Source organism: Cupressus sempervirens, chromosome 2 (assembly GCF_028749045.1).
Source record: "Cupressus sempervirens isolate cs-2001-9-10 chromosome 2, ASM2874904v1, whole genome shotgun sequence".
Taxonomy (NCBI): domain Eukaryota; kingdom Viridiplantae; phylum Streptophyta; class Pinopsida; order Cupressales; family Cupressaceae; genus Cupressus; species Cupressus sempervirens.
In genome coordinates this window covers 358,546,547-358,567,077 of record NC_143119.1, presented here as the reverse complement: position 1 = coordinate 358,567,077, position 20,531 = coordinate 358,546,547, and the positions used below count along the sequence as shown (strand labels likewise).

Here is a 20,531-nt window from a genome sequence, read left to right as displayed (position 1 = left end):
TATATATCCATTTTTTTATATTCCCTTGTACATTAACTTCAATATATATTTGGCGCACCCATTGCACACCAAGGTGCGATTGCTAGTTATAATATAAGCATATTGTTTGGAGTGCATGGAAGGTCTAGATGGATGGTGGAGAGAAGTGTAGAGGAGAAAGTGGTCACTATGGAGTTATTTGAGAATGGCTTTGTGGTTATCTCACAGTTAGGCGACCCTCTTGAGTTGTTCAACTTGATCTTCTAAACTTAGTCCTCTTCACTAGTTTCACTTTTCTAGAGTTCATTTGGTTTGTGGAATTTAAAAAACCAGGGTTTCTACAAACCTTGGTTTAGCCAAATCAAGTTTTTGCAAATCTTCATTTCTATTTGTGGGATTTTACTTGAACTGTTTGTTTCACTCAAAAGATGCATGTGAAGACAAATTTTTATGTGTAAGCTTGGAGTTGAAGGAAAACTTCAAAAAGTAGTCTAATCTATTATTTTTACACTCTTTTAAAAACATAAGTAGGTTTTGATTTTCAATTCCTACTTGCTAGTATAAAGTTGCAAAACTTGGTTTTGAAGCAAAATTGGAAGTCCAGTATGCTAATTCTATTTTGCCAATTTTGAAACAAATGCAAAAATTTTCAAATCTAGATTTTGAAAAAGCCAATTCCTGTCATCTTCCAGGAAATAAATAGACCCTTAGTGTGGGAAAAAAATCTCACACAAGCTCTAGTAAGAGAATCTTTCTCTAGGCTTGTATCTCTCATCTCTCAACAATTTGCTTCCACCCCTAATTATTTGTTTTTTAGTTAGGTGCAAAATCTATCTACAAGGAACTCAAGCTAGGAAATGAAAGGGTAATGAAGGTTGGGTTGGGGTTTGATATTAAGTATAAGTAATAAAAATATGGGAGGTGGATTTGTAGTAGGGTGTTCAAGTACTATGGTTTTTCTTCAATTCATTTTTATTAATGATAATTAAAAGGGAAAATTTTGATTTCGATTTTGGACTTATCATTTTTTTACAACTGATGAAAGAGGGGTGGGAGAGTGGTGGTAGGGTGTTGCTACAAATTTGATGGTAGTTCAAAATTTTCTTAACTTTGTTATGTGGACTTTCACTTCTTCTTGGGTTAGTGAAAGATGAGTGGTTCTTCTCGTAGTCGTCACACTGATTTGTTTATATTTGCATTATTTTTTCTTTCTACTTGTTTAATTACACATGTTCCAGGAGAAAAGCATTTATATGGTGTATACTACTTCAAGGATGATGTGGTACCATGCATATCATCTTGATTGTTAAAGTGATTTTAAGTATTCACACAACAAAAGTTGATAAAGGCTTGGGGAAATTAAAAAAAGTATAGGAATTTAGTGATAGGATTACATATCAAAATATTATGAACACCACATGGGAATTCATTGATACATATCTAGTCATCTATGGTAGCTTTGGCAGAGTGTTGAGGTTTTTGGAGGGAATCTTGGAACAACCTTGTTATCATTGCAAAAGTGTTGAGGTTGGGAAAGGTAGTTTGATACAACACATTGATGCTCTTAACTCCCTAGAAAAATTATGTGTTTTCTTGGGTTATGCAATTAGTTATTGAAGTAAAAAATAAGTGTAAAGAATGACCGAATCAAGGATGGGGCAATTTAATTAATTTAAGTGAGAGTTGGTGTGAATAGTAGTGCCACCAGTTGAAGCCCTAGAACTTTCTCTTCCATACAAAAATAAAAGTCAAGCTCATCCAACAACAAGGAAATATTATCAATCATTTCAATTGTATCAAAGTTTGAAAATATTTTACAGCTATGGACAATGATGTATCATGGAATGCTACGCTTGTGGAACTATTCAAAAGGTCTTGAGCATTTTTTATTTGAGTTGCCTGATCTATGGGAAGGTCAATAAATTGTGGTCAATGAGAAAATGAAAGGGTGACACAAAGGAGTAACAAAATAAATATCCATCCTTATCATGCCCTTCTACACATAATTGTACAATAGAGGAAACATTGTCCTCATAGGAAAACTCATAGCTTATTCCAACAGGAAGCAACACTAACAATACCTAAATGTGTTAGCATGAATGCTAATGCTAGGGGGGAGCATTGTAGAACATGGTTATGATGTATTTATAATTGTGTTTGTCATTGATGACAGCATAGTAATAAGTCTGTAAAAGACTAATAGAGCAGCAGACTATGATTTCTGTATTGAGAACATTATATTACTTATATGATGTTATGTAGTTACAAGCACATACTACAGTATGTATTTGCTACATAGGCAAGTGCATAGAACTTGAATCAATGGTGTACGAAAGATACAATTGATTTATAGATAACTGTAAAAAAATAGAGTATTAGAAAAGTAGTTCCTATTGCATGATTGCTATAGCTTTTTATAATTGTAGTGAAGGGTTGCACAGTTAACTGGAGATAGTTTACGGACCATTGATGATGCCAAAAAGTGTGCATGTAAAAAAGTCACATGTGTGAAAGTTTTTCTATAACTGTGAGTTGACAACATTGATTGAATGGGTATTTCATTTAATTAATGTATGATAATAAAGTGTGAAACTGACTCAAGGACTTATGATTGAGCATGGTATAAAGGGAAGATGTTTTTTGTGTTTTACAAACATGATGAGGAAGTGAAGACTTGTGAATTACTAAGTACTAGAGCAAAGTGATTTACTAATGCATGTAAGTGACCTTAAGGGTTACTGTTATTGATCACACAATTCCAAATCTGATTAGATGATATGAAGGTGAATGAGTCTGATGTACTGGAAAAAGAAAGAAGGAAAAGCCTATTACACATCTATTATTTTGAAAGGAATAGTACCGAGGTCAATTGGACAGTGGGTTTGTTGATCTGATCCTAAAGCTGTTTAGACAATGGGTTCAACTACCTTCCACAACTCCTAACAGGGTTGGAATCTCCTAACATGGATTCAAAGTCTCCTAACAAGGACTCTTGTATGAAAAGTTGTAATAGACTCCTAACAGGGTCCATGCTCTAACAAGGAACATTCTTATTAATACATCATTTTTTGGGCATCATTCCCACCAGGGTTTTCCCTCTGATTAAGGGTTTCCCTAGTCAAAATATTTGGTGTAATTATGTATGAGCATCTCTTTAGGGTTATTGTTCACATTGGTTGTTTGATCAAGTTTGTTTAAAGAGGATAATTATTTTAATTGTCACATAACTGATTCACCCCCCCAACCCCCCACTCCCCCCCCTTCTTAGTTATATTAGTGGACTATTGTTTCTAACAGAATGTTGTTAGAACACCTAATGTTTCAAATAGAAGAAAGCTTAAAGAAAATTCACAGTTAAGAGAGAAGAAAGCATACACATTTTGAACCTTAAAGATTGGAGTAAATAAGTGATGTAGGGAGCTCCCCTTAACACCATATACTCATAAAAAAAACATAGAAACAACAAAATATGCTAGAAAAAAATATGGACTTCTTATTTGCACCACAAATGTAGAATTACAGAATTCATAAGTACAATAATTTGCAAGACAAGCTACGAAGTATCACCCAGAGCTATCTTAGACAATGTTTGGGCCTTTTTTAAATAGGCAGTTTTATGCCACCCAAGAAGGTTCTAGATGCTCAAATTTAATACCTAGGGTCGACAGACCCTAACAATACACATAGAGTCGGCCAAATACATCTTTGACAAATTATCATAGAAATTTTGGTAGCCCAACTTCCGAAGGCCATAACTCATGAACCGTTGCTTTGATTGGCTATTATAACCACTTTTTAGAAATGCCACCTCCTGATCTATAGGCTCAAAACTGTGCTAGGAATTGCACTATCACCCTTCCATCGAGTTTTTGTACCTCATCAGGGCACTCTAAGGCCTCCAACAGTAAGCCTGAAGATTTTTTTGCAATTTTTTCTACCAAAAATCTATAATAACTTCTTTAATACTAATGCTTGAGCAATGTGATTTTTATGGTAGGATTACAACTCTAAAATGAACCTTCCTGTAGAAAATGAGAACATTCTGAGCTCGTATGAACAAACTTACTAAAAATAGTAACTTCTCATAAATAGTAACCACCCTGACTACTAGTCCTTATTAAAGTAGAAAAGACTGAAAATAAAATATTTTTGAGTGATACAAGATTGCCCTTGCACCCAGAATGCTCCTACATCAGACAGCTAGGATAATTTGAGAAGTGACTCTGTCACATCTTAGGTGTTCATAGGAAAACCAAGATTGTTAACCTCCTCCTTTGCTAGCCATGATGAATCCTTAACTAATATCCCTTTCTATTTGACCAAATATTCCTCATAAGTTCTATCTCTACTACTTTTTCCAATACGATTGTCTAGTATCTCCTCAATCTCCTTTGTAGCCAAACTAGTTGTTGGAATGTTCCACTATGCTTCTGCAACTTCATCTCCATCACCTCCTTCATAATACTCTATCAAATCTAAAATATTAAATACTAGTGAAATATTCAATTCAACAAGCAACTCCACTTCATACACATTACTAGAATCATGCCTCTTCATTATCTTACATGGTCCAAACTTCTTCATCTTCAACTTATTATACGTATCATCTAGAAAATGCTCATTTCTCAAATGAACCATGACTTCATCTCCAATTTGAAATTCCTTATATCTCCTTTTCACATCTTCCTTAGCCTTATACTGTGTATTCATCTTTATGATGTGCTTCCTCACCTCCTCATGGATGTTATTCAAGTGTTCAGCAAAATCTTCTACTTTAGCACTACTTATCTCTCCTTTATCCAATTGCCTCAGTTTGGAAGCATTTCTGGGACTACTCCCATATACAATTTGGAATGGTGATTTACTAGCACTCCTATTCATAGAATTATTATATGCAAATTTTGCCTATTGTAAAATCATATCCCATCCTTTTGGTTTATCTCCAACCAAGCATCTTAGAAAATTTTCCAAACTATGATTCATAGCTTCTGTCTGTCCATTAGTCTATGAATGATGTGATGAACTAAACTTCAAATCTATCTTCAACTTCTTCAACAATGTACACTAGAAATACCCAACAAATTTGGCATCTCAATCTAAAACTATACTCTTTGGTAGACCATGTAATCCACCACTTCTCTGAAAAACAACTCTTCTACATGAACAACATCACTAGTCTTCTTGCAAGGAATAAAATGTACCATCTTTGAAAACCTATTAACCGCCACAAAAATAGAATCATGCCTACCTTGTGTCCTCAGTAATCCAAGAACAAAATGCATGTTGATATCCTCCCATGGCTTCTCTGGTATAGGTAATGGTTGATACAACCCTGTATTGTGGTTCACTTATTTCACCATCTGACATACTTTGCAACTTTGTACAAATTTCATCACATCTTGCTACAACTGTGGCTAGTAGTAATTTTCAACAACCAAAGCTATGGTTTTATCTCTGCCAAAATGTCCAACCAATCCTCCACTATGCTTCTCCTTAATGAGATTCTCTCTCATTGAACTTATGGGAATGCACAACCGGCTTCCTTTGAACAACATATTATCCTGGATCATGAAATCTAACCACTTTGTCCTATCAAGCGTAATAGGTTCTGTACAAGCCTTCTGCACTTCACCAAAATTAGAATCATTTGGATACAATTTACTAAGTTTCTTGAACCCAACCACCTCTATCTACATTTCTATCAACAAAAGTTGTCTTCTACTAAGAGCATCTGCAACTTTGTTAGACTTCACACTCCTGTGTTTCAAAAAAAATGTATAACTCTACAAAAACTCAACCCACTTTAAATGCCTTTGGTTCAATTTTCCTTGACTATTCAAATTTTGCAAAGCTTGATGATCAGTAGACAAAACAAACTACTTAGGAAGAAGATAATGTCTCCACTTCTTCAATGCTTGAACTATAGCATAAAATTCTTGATCACCTTTGATTCAAATTTCCTTGACTATTCAAATATTGTAAAGCTTGATGATTAGTAGACAAAAAAAACTACTTAGGAAGAAGATAGTGTCTCCACTTCTTTAATGCTTGAACTATAGCATAAAATTCTTGATCATAAACAAAATATTTTCTTTTTGCATCATTCAAATTCTCACTAAAATAAGCAATAGGTCTACCTTCCTGGCTCAAAATAGCTCCTATTGCAATACCACTACCATCACAATCTACTTGAAACACCTTGTTAAAATTAGGAAGTGCTAAAACAAGTTGCTTAGTAACTTTCTGTTTCAATGGATTAAAACTCTTATTTGCTCTTATAGTCCACTTAAACTCTTTTCTATCCCCTCTCATTATTTTAGTCAAGGGTCCACAAATACTATAAAACTTCTTATGAACTTTTTGTAAAATGTAGCTAGTCCATGAAAAGATCTTACCTCTGTCACACTCTTTCGAGTAGGCCATTCAAGGATAGCCTTCACTTTCTCTGGGTCTATTTTTAGACATTCTTTTGAGACTACAAATCCCAAGTACACCAACTCTTCACAAAACTACACTTCTTTAGGTTTATCAGCAACTTTTCTTCCCTCAACTTATCAAACACCTTGTGAATATGAATCATATGCTCCTCTAATGTCTTACTAAAGATCAATATATCATGTAGGTAAACAATGACAAACTTACTCAGAAAATCCTTCAATACCTCATTCATGAGCCTCATGAAAGTGCTTGGTGCATTGGTTAGCCCAAAAGGCATGACTAACCACCCATATAGTCCTTCCCTTGTCTTGAAAGCAATCTTCCACTCATCACCTTCTCTAATACGAATTTGATGGTACCCACTCTTCAGATCTATCTTTGTGAAATACTTAGCTCCACTCAAATAGTCCATAATATCATCCATCCTTGGCAATGGAAATCTATACTTTATTGTGATCTTGTTGATAGCATGAGAATCTATGCACATCCTTCATTCTCCATTCTTCTTTGGTGCTAAAACTATTCGTACAACACATGGACTCAGACTCTCTTGAATCAACCCCTTCTACAACAACTCATGAACTTGCCTATTCAACTCTTCACTTTATGCTGTTGTCATTCTGTGCACTGCCTTCTTTGGCAAACTGGCTCTTGGAACCAAGTCTATCTGGTGATTGATTTTCCTCATTGGGGGCAATCCTTTAGGTACATTATCTGGTACTATATTAGAAAATTTTCTCAACATATCTGCAACTTTTGCAGGTACCTCCTCTACTTCTTCTTTACTATCTTTAGGAATTATAGAAAAACACATATGCTCATGCCTCATACCTTTAACAAATTCTTTCCCATCAACAAACTATATTTTGGCAGCACTACATACCTTTTCTTCTTTATTCTTCAATGCATTTGACTTATGTTTCACTCCATCCTTAGTTAGAGTGTAGGTATTTTCTCACCCATCATGTACAACATGCCTATAAAGCTGTCATGGCCTTCCCAACAACATATGGCATATGTCCATAGGTATGATATTTCATAGTACCTCATGCTGGTAGCTTCCAATCTTGAACTTCACTTAGCACTGCTCATTGACCATGACCTTGTGGTCATCTTGCACCCAAGTGATACAGTATGGATGTAGGTGTTTCTACCTCTTTAGCTTCAACTTGGTGACCACCATTTTTGACACCAAATTTTCAGTACTTCCACCATCAATGATCACATCACAACACTTATCTTCACATTTGTACCTTGTGTGAAACAATCTCCTTTTCTTAGGTTCATTCTCACCACTCAGTAGGACTCTTTGGTTAACTAGGACTTATCCTCTTTTAGCATCTTTAGAATGTGAGGATTTGACATTTTCATTAACATGTCCAACTCTCAACTGACCTTCTGTTCTTCAATCTATCCTTCCTTGGCATTGGGTACATTCAAATGCTCTATACCCTTCTTCTCCGCAGTGAAAACATTTTCCATAGAAGCCTCCTCTTCCAAATCCTTGTCCTCTGCCTCTTCCTCTCTAATCTTTATTGCTTTTATCATGGTGAAACAATTGAAATTGTTTCCCCTCTGTTCTGACTACTACTTCTAGCCTCATCCTTATTCTTTTGATCATCATTATGACCACCATAAGATCATCCACCAAATCTTCCACTACGACCTCTTCCACAATTCTTATTGTCAAACTTCTTGCTCAATTTCTCCTGAACTCTTCAGGAAAATTGGTATGCCTCCTTAATACTAATACTTCAAACCAGACTTAGCTCATCTTGAATGCTCGACCTTAACCCATTAAGATAATGAGTGACTTTCTCCCTATCAATGTCTATATGGCCAATTCTAATGAGAACTCGGTAGAACTCCTTGGTATACTCTTAAACAACTTTTTCTTCTTACTTCAACCCTTGCATCTTCTTCAACAGATCAAGCTCATAATCTACGAGAATGAATTGTCACTTCATTTTATCTTTCATCTGATCCCATCTATTGATCTTGACCTTTCCCTTTCTATTTTGCTCCAACTGAACCTCCAGTCACCAGATCTTCGCATGTCCTTTTAGTTTTACCTTCACAAACTTGACCCTATCAGGACCATCAATATCTTTATACTCAAAGTACTCCTCTAGTTCATTGATCCAATCAATTAGCTCGTTGGGGTTAAGATTTCCTAAAAATGTGGGAATCTCAAACTTAGGTTCTTTTCTAATCTTGGAGATGGCTCTAAAAAGCTTCTCTTCTTGTGGGTTTAGAACTGCCTCTACTTTGGTATTTTGTTCTACTTAATCCTCATCCTCGCTTTCATCTCTTATGGGAAGATTCATTCTTCTACGCATTTGTTCTTCCAATGCTTGCATTTGTCTTTGGAGGGCTCAGAAACCCTCAAGTGTAACACTTACAACTCCTCAACCACACTCTCTTCGTGGAAGCATTTTCACGCTTCCATTGAAACCCTAGTACAAACTACCTCACAATCAGAAATCTGTCTACACGCTCAACCCAAACCATGGTCTTGGAGAAAACTACCTTACAGTCAGTGATTTGTCCACACACTCAAGAACTCTAGCTCTAATACAACTTGATGGAAGGAGCTCCCCTTAATACCATAAACTCATAATAGAAACATAGAAATAACACAATATGTGAGAACAAAATATGGACTTCTTATTTGCACCATGAATGTGGAATTACATAATTTATAAGTATAATAATTTGAAGGAAAAGCTATGAACTATCACCTAGAGCTATCTTAGAAAATGTTTGGGCCTTTCTTAAATATGCAATTTTATGCTACCCAGGAAGGTTCTAGATGCTCAAACTTAATACCTAGGGCCAATAGACCTTAACAATACACATAGAGTTGACCAAATACATCTTTGACAAATTACCTTAAAATTTTTAATAGTCCAACATTCGAAGGCCATAACTCACAAATCGTTGCTCCAATTGGCTATTATAACCACTTTTTAGAAATGCCAACTCCTATTCTGCAAGCTCAATATTGCACTAGTTCCCTTCCATCAAGTTTTTAGACCTCATCCAAGCACTCTAAGGCCTCCAAAAATAAGCCTAAAGATTTTTTTGCAAATTTTTTTCCATCAAAAATGTGCAATAACTTCTCTGATACTAATGCTTGAGCAATATGATTTTTATGGTAGGCTTACTGTTGGATACAATTGTTCAATTGTGTGTTGTCTTTGATGTTACACAAATGTCATATCTATTATCAGTCAAAGTCTACTGAGCTTAGTTGGTCATCAAGACAAAAGAAAGAGTCTACCAAGTTCAGTTGGTTTACAAGAAGATTTACAGTGTCTACCGAGCATTCTCAAATTTTACCTTGTGCAGATAGTGGTTACCAAGCTTTCAAGGATTAGCAAAGAAAATTCAATGTCTACCGAGCTTACTCAGTCATCAAGAAAAATGTGGTAGAAAGATAGTTCTTATTGAGCTCTCATGGTTAGCGAAGGAAATTTAGTTCTTATCGAGTTCACTCAGCAGCCAAAAGATTTTGCAGAATTTGCAGTATTAATTGAGTTGAGATGGTTAACTCAAGAAATTGTTTTTGGAGCAATGTTTATCGAGTAAGGTCAGCCAGAAAAGAAATTTTCTATTTTATGATTTAATGCTTAATTTTTTTAAGTATTATTTCCAGCCGACTATGGTAATGATTATAGGTGATTGTAACTTGCAATTGAACTGACTTGATAATTTGAATGGTATATATGAGAGGTCAGGTTGTGAATTTTAAGTGTGATGGATTTGATGTGATATGAATGTGAAGGTGGACTAATTATTGTGAAAGTGATTTTTTAAGGATGATCAAAGATCATTAAGGAGCAGCAAAGCTATATTTGATCAAGGAGGATCTAATAGTATGAAATAGAGATTTGTATTTAGCAAATTCAGTTGCATCTTATTCATGTCATTTCATTGTTACTTTCTAATCATTGTAGCAGTGATTTCAAAATCTCTTAACAAAGTTGGTTTAACAACCATTTTGTAAATCCTCTAACAAGGTGGATAGTTTAGTTGAATTGTTCTAAAGACCTCTAGCAAGGCCACTCCTAATAGGGTGATTAAATCCTCTAACCAAGTCACACCTAACAGTGTGTTTTGTAACCTTTAAAAAGGTTGGCTCCTAACAGAGCTCACTTTAGAAGATTGAAAATTGGTAGCTAGTTACTTGGTGGTTTTTCTCATATTGGGTTTGCACATTAAATCTGGTGTCTCTTATGTTCATGTTATTTACTTTTGCATGCATGTTAATAATAGTGAATGCTTAAAGATTAGTAACAAGTTAACCTACCAAGTTACATCATTTTTGTGAATGTCTACTGAGTATCAGTGGTAACTAGTTATTTAAGACATCTAAGGGATGTGGATTTGTTTTTGTAGTAACTAATTCACCCCACCCCCCCCACTCAGTTACTCCATCTATAATTCCAACAATTGGTATCAAAGCTTTTGGTGTTTGTAGGAAAGATTTCAAGGATCTAAGCTAAAGATCAAGATGTCTTACAAGAGAGAAATTCTAAGACTTAACAAGGATAACTTCTCAGCATGGTAGGGATCGATGAGACTTCATCTAGCTTCTATTGGTGATACAAGGCTGAAGTACCTTGATGAAAAATATGTAGAACCTTCTGGCACATTAGTTGTCCATAATATTGCTGAAAAGAAGACTCACAACAACATGATGATAGATATTGCATCTGCCCTAAGTTATGAAGAATTTGATGATATCAATGATTACAAAATTGCTTTTGAAATGTGGAACAAGCTAAAAGATATCTATGAAGGTGATGATAGTGTGAGAAAAGCCAAAGCAAAAAGTTTGAGAGGTCAATTTGATTAGATAAGGATGAGAGAGGATGAAAACATAGAAAAATATGTTGAAAGAGTTAAAGAAAGTGTCAGTGCAATCAAAGCATTTGGAGGAGATATCAAAGAGGAAACAATTATAAGTAAAGTTCTTAGAAAAATACTTCCCATTTATGCAATTAGAGTTTCTACAATTCAAGAAAGAAGATGTGAAGCAAATCATAAGATAAATTTAGAGGCCATAGTTGGAAGATTGATTGCATTCGAGCTAGACAACTATGATAATTATGTTCTAGCCGCCAAGAACATTGAATCAGCATTTGAAGCCAAGCTTTCACTCAAGGAGAAAGGTAAGAAGATAAAAGATTCTCAATCATATAGTGAAGAAGAATCTGAACAAATTTCAGATAGTGATCTTGAGGTGGTTGAAGCTTTGCTAGCAAGGAAACATTCAAGAGGCAAAGGGAAATACAAAGGTAAGGTTCCTCTAATCTATTTTTCTTGTGAAGAAATTGGACATATTGTTGCTAGGTGCCCAAATAAGCAGAACAAGGATGAGAAGAAAGGTCATAAATGCAATGGCAAGAAAGACTTCAAATCATTCAAGGACAAAGGTAAGAAAACATGTTTCATGGCTAAGAATTCTAATGATTCTGATGATGATGAAGAAGATGAAATTGTTTACATTGCTATAAAGGATGAGTTTGATAATGATGAGGAAATGGCACTTATTTCTCATGTGAGAAAAAGTGATACATGGATTATAGATAGTGGTTATTCTCATCACATGACTGGTGATAAAACTAAGTTTAAACATTTTGAAGACTATGATGGTGGTAGTGTGAGGTTTGGTAATAATGAACCTTGTTGCATAAAAGGAAAAGGAAGAATCTCACTAACCAAAGAACTTGTATGTGATAATGCATATTGGGTAGAAGGTCTAAAACACAATCTATTGAGTGTGGCACAACTACTCAATAATGGATTCAAAGTAGAATTCATGCGTGGAAAAGCAAGACTTTTGGATGGAAAATGAAAGCTGATTGGATTAGGCACTCAACAAAAGGTAACCTATTTTATCTTGAAGTTTGTGAATGTTCATGTTTTATTACTCAAGTTGAAGAAAGTTGGTTATGGAATAGGAGGTTGTGTCATGTGAACTTTGATAACATAGTGAAAATAAATAAATTCAGGAAAGTAAGAGAAATTTCTAACATAAAGAAACCTGAGGTTGGTCTATGCAAGAATTGTCAAATTGGCAAGATGGGAAAGACGAGCTTTAAAAGTAAGAACTATTAGTATAAAGAAGTTTTAGAAACTGTGTATACTAATTTATGTGGACCTATTCGAATTGAAACTTATATTGGTGAAAAGTTCTTCATTCTTTTTGTTGATGATTACTCAAGAATGATGACTGTCATATACCTAAGAGAGAAATTAGAAGCATTTGAGAAGTTCAAATGGTATTTGGCCAGAGTAGAGAAGGAAATAGGAAAAAGACTGAAATGTTTGAGATCAGACAAATGTGGTGAGTTCATCTCTCATGAATTTAATAACTTTTGTATTGAAAGAGGAATCAAAAGGTAGGTTTCAACACTTGGAACTCCTGAGAAAAATGGAATAACTGAAAGAAGGAATAGATCTATCATGGACTATACAAGAACCTTAATGATTGAAAAGAGCATTGCTATCAAATACTGGAAGGAAGCTATCAACATTGTAGTTCATACCTTGAACCAAGTATAGCTAAAGAAGGACTCATTCAAAACCTTCTATAAGTTATAGTATGGGTATAAACCCAATGTAAGTTACCTAAAAGTATTTGGAAGCAAATGTTACATTTTGAAAGAATCTAGAAAAATTAATTTTGATATGAAGGGTGATGAAGGAATATTTTTGAAATATTCTAGCAAGAGTAAAGCATATAGATGTTTGAATTTGTCTACTCACATAGCCATAGAAAGTGCACATGTAAAAGTTGATGAGTTTGTAGAAAGAACTGAAGAAGAAAGAAAAAGGGAACCAAAAGAGTATAGGAGATTTGTTTTCATTAAACCTGATACAGTGCCAGATATACCTGTCAATCAGGAATCTTCTACTCTCGAGTCTTCAGTAATTGAGCTGCAAGAAGTTCAAACTGATCTACAGGTACTCGTGTCACATTCTGATGCTACCAAGCCAATGCCTACTAAGTCTAAAGGACCTGAGCAATAGATAGAATAGTCAGAACCTAAAGCTGAAGTAAAAGAGGATGAAAATGAAAAGCGTTCAAAAGGCAAGGAACTTGTATTAGCTAAATATGTCAAGAGGCATCATGCACCAGATCATATCATTAGAGATAAATCTAAAGGAACTATGAAAAGAAGTAAGTTGAAAGGTACTTGTTTACTTGCTGATTTTGAACCTAGAAATGTCAAAGATGCATTAGAAAATGAAAGTTGGACTGAGGCTATGAATGAAGAGATAGAGAAAATAGAGAAAAATAAAACATGGACTCTTATACCAAGGCCTAAAGACAAAAATGTGATTGGAACTAAGTGGGTATTCAGAAATAAGCTGAATGAAGATGGTAAGGTGTCAAGAAACAAAGCTAGACTGGTATGCAAAGGATACTCTCAAGAAGAAGGAATAGACTATGGAGAAACTTTTGCTCCTGTTGCAAGATTGGAAGGTGTCAGAACCTTACTTGCATATGCTACATATAAAAGATTCAAATTTTATTAGATGGATGTCAAGTCAGTATTTCTCAATGGTATACTAAATGAAGAGGTTTACATTGAACAACCTGAAGGTTTTGTTGATCCAGACAAAAAGGACATGGTCTGCAAATTATATAAAACATTGTATGGTCTGAAGCAAGCCCCTAGAGCATGTAATGAGAGATTGCATAACTATCTTATTCAGATTGGTTTTCAAAGAACTAATGATAATAGTAGCTTGTATATCAAGGAAGGACCAGATAACAAGATTGTTTTGGTAGAAATCTTTGTCAATGATACTTTGTTCACAAGAAATGATGATCTTTGTAAAGAATTTTCAAAGAAAATGAACAAGAAATTTGAAATGTCAATGTTTGGTGAGATCAAATTCTTTGTTGGTCTTCAAATTTTGCAGAATAAGAATGGCATCTACATCACTCAATCTAAATACATCAAGGAGATACTGAAAAAGTTTGGTATGGAAGATTGCAAACTAGTTGGGACTCTTATGTGTACTGGATTGAAACTTACCAAAGATGATGAATCAAAGGAAGTGGATCAGACATTGTATAGATCTATGATTGGAAAGTTGTAGTATGTAGTGCATACAAGACTAGATATTTCCCTTGCAGTTGGTATTGTAGCAAGATTTTTAGCAAAACCAAGAGAAAATTACATGATGGCAATCAAAAGGATCATGAGATATTTGAAAGGCACTAAAGATTATGGATTATGGTATAAACTTAAAGGAAATCTAGATTTAAAAGTGTTTACTGATGCAGATTCGGCGGGAAACATTGATGACATAAAGAGTACAAGTGGAGGAGATTTGTTTCTTGGAAAGAGGTTGGTTTCTTGGACAAGTAAAAAGAAAAATTGTACATCCCAATCCACAGCAAAGTTGCTACAGTAGTAAACTATTCAAACATTGTTTGGTTCAAACATTTATTGGAAGGTATGAAGGAAGAAATCAAAGAACCTGTTGTTATGTTTTGTGACAATACAATTACAATTAACATATCCAAAAATCTAGTGATGCATTCAAAAACCAAGCATATTGCTATAAAGTATCATTTTGTTAGAGAATTGGTGTAGGATAAGGAGATCAAATTGGAATATGTCCATACAAAGGAACAAATTGCTAACATATTCACAAAGCCTTTACCTAAGGATGCATTCTTGTATCTAAGAGGTAAGCTAGGGGTCGTTCCCCTATTTGAAGCTCACTAAAATATAGCTTTAGTGATGCACCAATAGGAATAGGGTTGAAGATCCCTCAGTTGATGCCACAAAGTAATGAAGACATTGCATATGAATTAGTACCTAAGGTACATTGAAATTCATTTGAGTTGTGTTGTCTTTGGCATGTGTTGTCAAAGAGGGAGAGTTTAATGTCATATCTTTCTAAAATTTGCAAGAAAAAGAGAGTTTATGCAAGAGGGAGAGATCACTATGAAAGAGGGAGATTACTATATTTGAGGAGTTTTGTGGAATGAAATGTAAGAGGGAGAAGCATTCTGTTAGAAAAGACTTGTTTTCAAATTTCATTCTGCTATGACATGTTGTGTTTCCATCAATGCCAAATAGGGAAATTGTTGGATACAATTATTCAATTGTGTGTTGTCTTTGATGTTACACAAATGTCATATCAATTATCAGTTAGAGTCTACCAAGCTCAGTTGGTCAGCAAGACAAAAGACAAAGTCTACCGAGCTCAGTTGGTTAAGAAAATTTATAGTGTCTACCGAGTGTTCTCAGACTTTACCTTTTGTAGACAGTGGTTACCAAGCTTTCAAGGATTAGCAAAGGAAATTCAATGTCTACTGAGCTTACTTGGTCATCAAGAAAAATGTGGCGGAAAGACATTTATTACCGAGCTCTCATGGTCAGCGAAAGAAATTCAGTTCTTACCGAGTTCACTTGGCAGCCAAAGGATTTTGGCAAAATTTATAGTGTTAACCAAGTTGAGATGGTTAACTTAGGAAATTGTTTCTGGAGTAGTGTTTACTGAGCAGAGTCGGCCAGAAAAGGAATTTACTAATTTATGATTTAATGCTTAATTGTTTTAAGTATTATTTCCATCTGACTATGGTAATGATTATAAGTGATTGTAACTTGCAATTGAGCCAACTTGATAATCTAAATGGTATATATGAGAGGTCAAGTTGTGAATTTTAAGTGTGATGGATTTGATGTGATATGAATGTGAAGGTGGACTGATTATTGTGAGAGCAAATTTTGAAGGATGATCAAAGATCATTAAGGAGTAGAAAAGCTATATTTGATCAAGGAGGATCTAATGGTACAGAATATAGATTTGTATTCAGCAAATTCAGTTGCATCTTATTTAGGTCATTTCATTGTTACTTTCTAATCATTGTAGCAGTGATTTCAAAATCTCTTAATATAGTTCAGTTGAATTGTTCTAAAGACCTCTAGCAAGGCTACTCCTAACAGGGTGATTAAATCCTCTAACTAGGTCACACCTAATAGTGTGTTTTGTAACCTTTAACAGGGTTAGCTCCTAATAGGGCTCACTTCAGAAGAGTGAAAATTGCTAGCTAGTTACTTGGTGATTTTTCCTATATTGGGTTTCCACGTTAAATCTGGTGTCTCTTGTGTTCATGTTATTTACTTTTGCATGCATGTTAATAATAGTGAATGCTTAAAGATTAGTAACAAGTTAATCTACTGAGTTACAATATTTTTGTGAATGTCTGCCGAGTATCAGCAGTAACTAGTTATTTAAGACATCTAAGGGATCTGTGGATTTTTTTTAATAGTAACTGATTCACCCCCCTCCCCCTCTCAAAAACTCTATCTATAATTCCAACACTTACAACTCTAAAATGACCTTCCTAAAGAAAATGAGAACATTCCAAGCTCGTATGAAAAACTTACTAAAAATAGTAAGTTCCCATAAATAGTAACCACCTTGTCTACTAGTCCTTATAAAATAGAAAAGACTAAAAATAAAATATTTTTGGGTGATGTAAGATTGCCCTTGCAGCTAGAATGCTCCTACATCAGACAGCCAGGGTAATTTGAGAAGTGACCCTATCACATCTCAGGTGTTCAAAGGAAAACCAAGATGGTTAACCTTCTCCTTTTCTAGCCATGATGAATCTTCAACTGGTCTCCCTTTTCATTTGACTAGATATTCCTCATAAGTTCTATTTCGAGTATGTTTTTCAACATGACTATCTAGTATCTCCTCAATCTTCTTTGTAGCCAAACTAGCTACTGGAATGCTCCACTATGCTTTTGCAACTTCATCTCTATCACCTCCTTCATAATACTCTATCAAATCTAAAATATTAAATACTAATGAAATATTTAATTGAGTAGGAAACTCCACTTCATACGCATTGCTAGAATCATGCCTCTTCGCTATCTTACATGGTCTAAAATTCTTCAACTTCAACTTATTATATGTACCCACTAGAAAACACTCCTTTCTCAAATGAACCATGACTTCATCTGCAATTTGAAATTTTTTATATCTCCTTTTCACATCTGCCTTATCCTTATACTATGTATTCATCTTTATGATGTGCTTTTTCACCTCCTCATGGATGTTCTTAAAATGTTCAACAAAATCTTCTACTTTAGCACTACTTATCTCTCCTTTATCCAACTGCCTCAATTCAGAAGCATTTCTAGGACTACTATCATATACAATCTGGAATGGTGATTTACTAGTATTCCTATTGACAGAATTATTATATGAAAATTCTACCTATGGTAAAATCATATACCATCCTTTTGGTTTATCTCCAACCAAGCATCTCAAAAAATTCCCCAAACTATGATTCACAACCCCTATTTGTCCGTCAGTCTGTGAATGATGTGATGAACTAAACTTCAAATCTATCTTTAACTTCTTCCACAATGTATGCCAGAAATACCCAAAAAATTTGGTATCTTGATCTAAAACTATTCTCTTTGGTAGACCATGTAATTTCACCACTTCTCTGAAAGACAACTCTGCTACATGAACAACATCACTAGTCTTCTTGCAAGGAATAAAATGTGCCATCTTTGAAAACCTATCAACCACCACAAAAATAGAATCATGCTCACACTGTATCCTTAGTAATCCAAGAACAAAATCCATGCCAATATCCTCCCATGGCTTCTCTGGTATAGGTAATGGCTGATACAACCCTGTATTCTACTTCACTAGTTTTTCCATATGACATACTCTACAACTTTGTACAAATTTCATCACGTCTTGCTATAATTATGGCTAGTAGTATTTTTTGGCAACCAAAGCTATGGTTTTATCTCTGCCAAAATGTCCAAAAAATCCTCCACTATGCTTCTTCTTGTTGAGATTCTCTCTCATTGAACTTTTGAGAATGCACAACCGGCTTCCTTTGAACAACATATTATCCTGGATCGTGAAATCCAACTACTTTGTCCCGTCAAGTGTAACAAGTTCTGTACAAGCCTTCTATGCTTCACCAAAATCAAGATCATTTGGATACTATGTACTGAGTTCCTTAAATCCAACCCCCTCTATCTGCATTTTTGTCAGCAAAGGTTGTCTTCTATTAAGAGCATCTGCAACTTTTTTAGACTTTCCACTCCTGTGTTTCAAAAAAAATGTATAACTTTGCAAAAACTCAAACCACTTTAAATGCCTTTGGTTCAACTTTCCTTGACTATTCAAATATTGCAAAGCTTGATGATGTTAGGAACCTGTGTGTTCCTTCTGTTTATTTTGTTAGAGTAGTGTTGTTGGACGCATATGCTTTGTAAGTTGTCCCGTGAGTATATTTTATTATCCCACATGCATAGGTAGTATTACTTTTCTAGATCGTACTCAGTATATAAGAATAGGTTGAGGCCCTTGATGGGCATGGACGAATTTATTGTATTGAGCTTGCTCAAAGGAGGTTACCCCCTCGAAGTGGCCTGCGATCAGTAGATTCATTCTGAGTTCTGCTATCACTTTGTATTCTGTTATTTCGAGCATTCTCACGATATTGCTATAAGGAGGTTCATCTCATCTGGTATCAGAGCACTCTCTTGGGCTCGCTGGGTGGAAATTACATCAATTTTTTTTTCTGTCGTGGCCTTCAGGTTCCTCTCACTTCTAATATCTCTTGTTATTGCAATAACTCTTTTCAGTTGCTCTGTCTGTGAGTGAATTTTTCTAAGTCGACTGTTCAAAAAAAAAAAAAAAAAAAAAAAGAGTAAAAATTTTTCTGTTTTTTAGTCGTAGCTTCCTTGTTTGCTTTCTGTTTCTGCTCATACTTTCACAGAACGTCTGCAATATCATTTCGCACACTTCCTTCCTTGGCGACCCAACCCCAAATTTTACATATCAAAGCCCTAAATCCCTCATTTATCTAATTTTAGGGTTTGCCCTATCTTTTTCACCTCTCATCCAATCGCCACCAAACTGAGCCACAAGATTCAATTCCTCATTTTGCTCCCTTATCCCTCTTGGACTGTTTGCCTCATTTCGCCTCCCTACCCTTGAAACCCTCATTTTTTTGTTTCCCTTGTCCCCAGATAGTCTCCCACCACCCGTCGAACACCCATTTCCTATCTGAGTATCATCAAATTCGGGTTAATGAGGAGGATATACCTAAAACTGCCTTCCGCACACATGATGGTCACTATGAATTTTTAGTCATGCCCTTTGGCCTCACGAATGCTCCTTCAACATTTCAGGCAGTGATGAATAACATATTTCGACCATACCTCCGGAAATTCATTCTGGTCTTCTTTGATGATATCCTCATATATAGCAAAACTTGGGCTGAGCATCTCCATCATCTGGAGCTTGTCTTGCAACTTCTCTCTGATCATCAACTCTGTGCAAAACTATCTAAATGTGTGTTTGGCCAGGAGGAAGTGGAGTATCTCGGGCATATTGTTGCACACCATGGAGTGCGGGTGGATCCTACAAAAATAGATGCCATGAAAACTTGGCCGCATCCTAAAACTCTCAAGAGCCTTCGGGGTTTTTTGGGGTTGACTGGCTACTACCGCAAGTTTGTCAAAGATTACGGGAAAATTGCAGCACCATTGACAGCTCTGTTAAAAAAGGATGCCTTCTCCTGGACCCCTATTGCTGAGACTGCATTTGAACAACTGAAACAGGCTATGTGCAGTACACCTGTTCTCGCGATGCCAGATTTTTCCAAACCCTTCACTATTGAGAGTGATGCTTGCGGCAATGGATTGGGTGTTGTTCTCCTGCAAGATGACCATCCTATTGCGTTCACTAGCAAAGCCCTCTCTGGTAAGAATCTAGCCCTCTCTACTTATGAAAAAGAAATGATGGCTATTTTGCATGCTATACAGAAGTGGCGGCCATACCTCTTAGGGAGTCATTTTTGCATCAGAACCGATCACCAAAGTCTGAAATACTTTCTGAAACAACGGGTATCCTCTCCTACACAACAGAAATGGGTCAGCAAACTCATGGGGTATGATTATGAGATCACCTACAAGAAGGGTAAGGAGAATATTGTGGCAGATGCTCTTTCTCGCACATTTGATAATCAAGCTTCCCTTTCCGCTATTTCTATGCCCATTCCCAATTGGTTAGCGTCTGTTCTGCAGGGCTAT

General features: G+C 35.4%; 1 pseudogene; it reads left to right on the top strand.

Moving 5' to 3' along the window:
* Nucleotides 1-20,531, top strand: part of LOC149572617 (DNA (cytosine-5)-methyltransferase 1A pseudogene) — a 38,179-nt pseudogene that overhangs the window by 5,745 nt on the left and 11,903 nt on the right.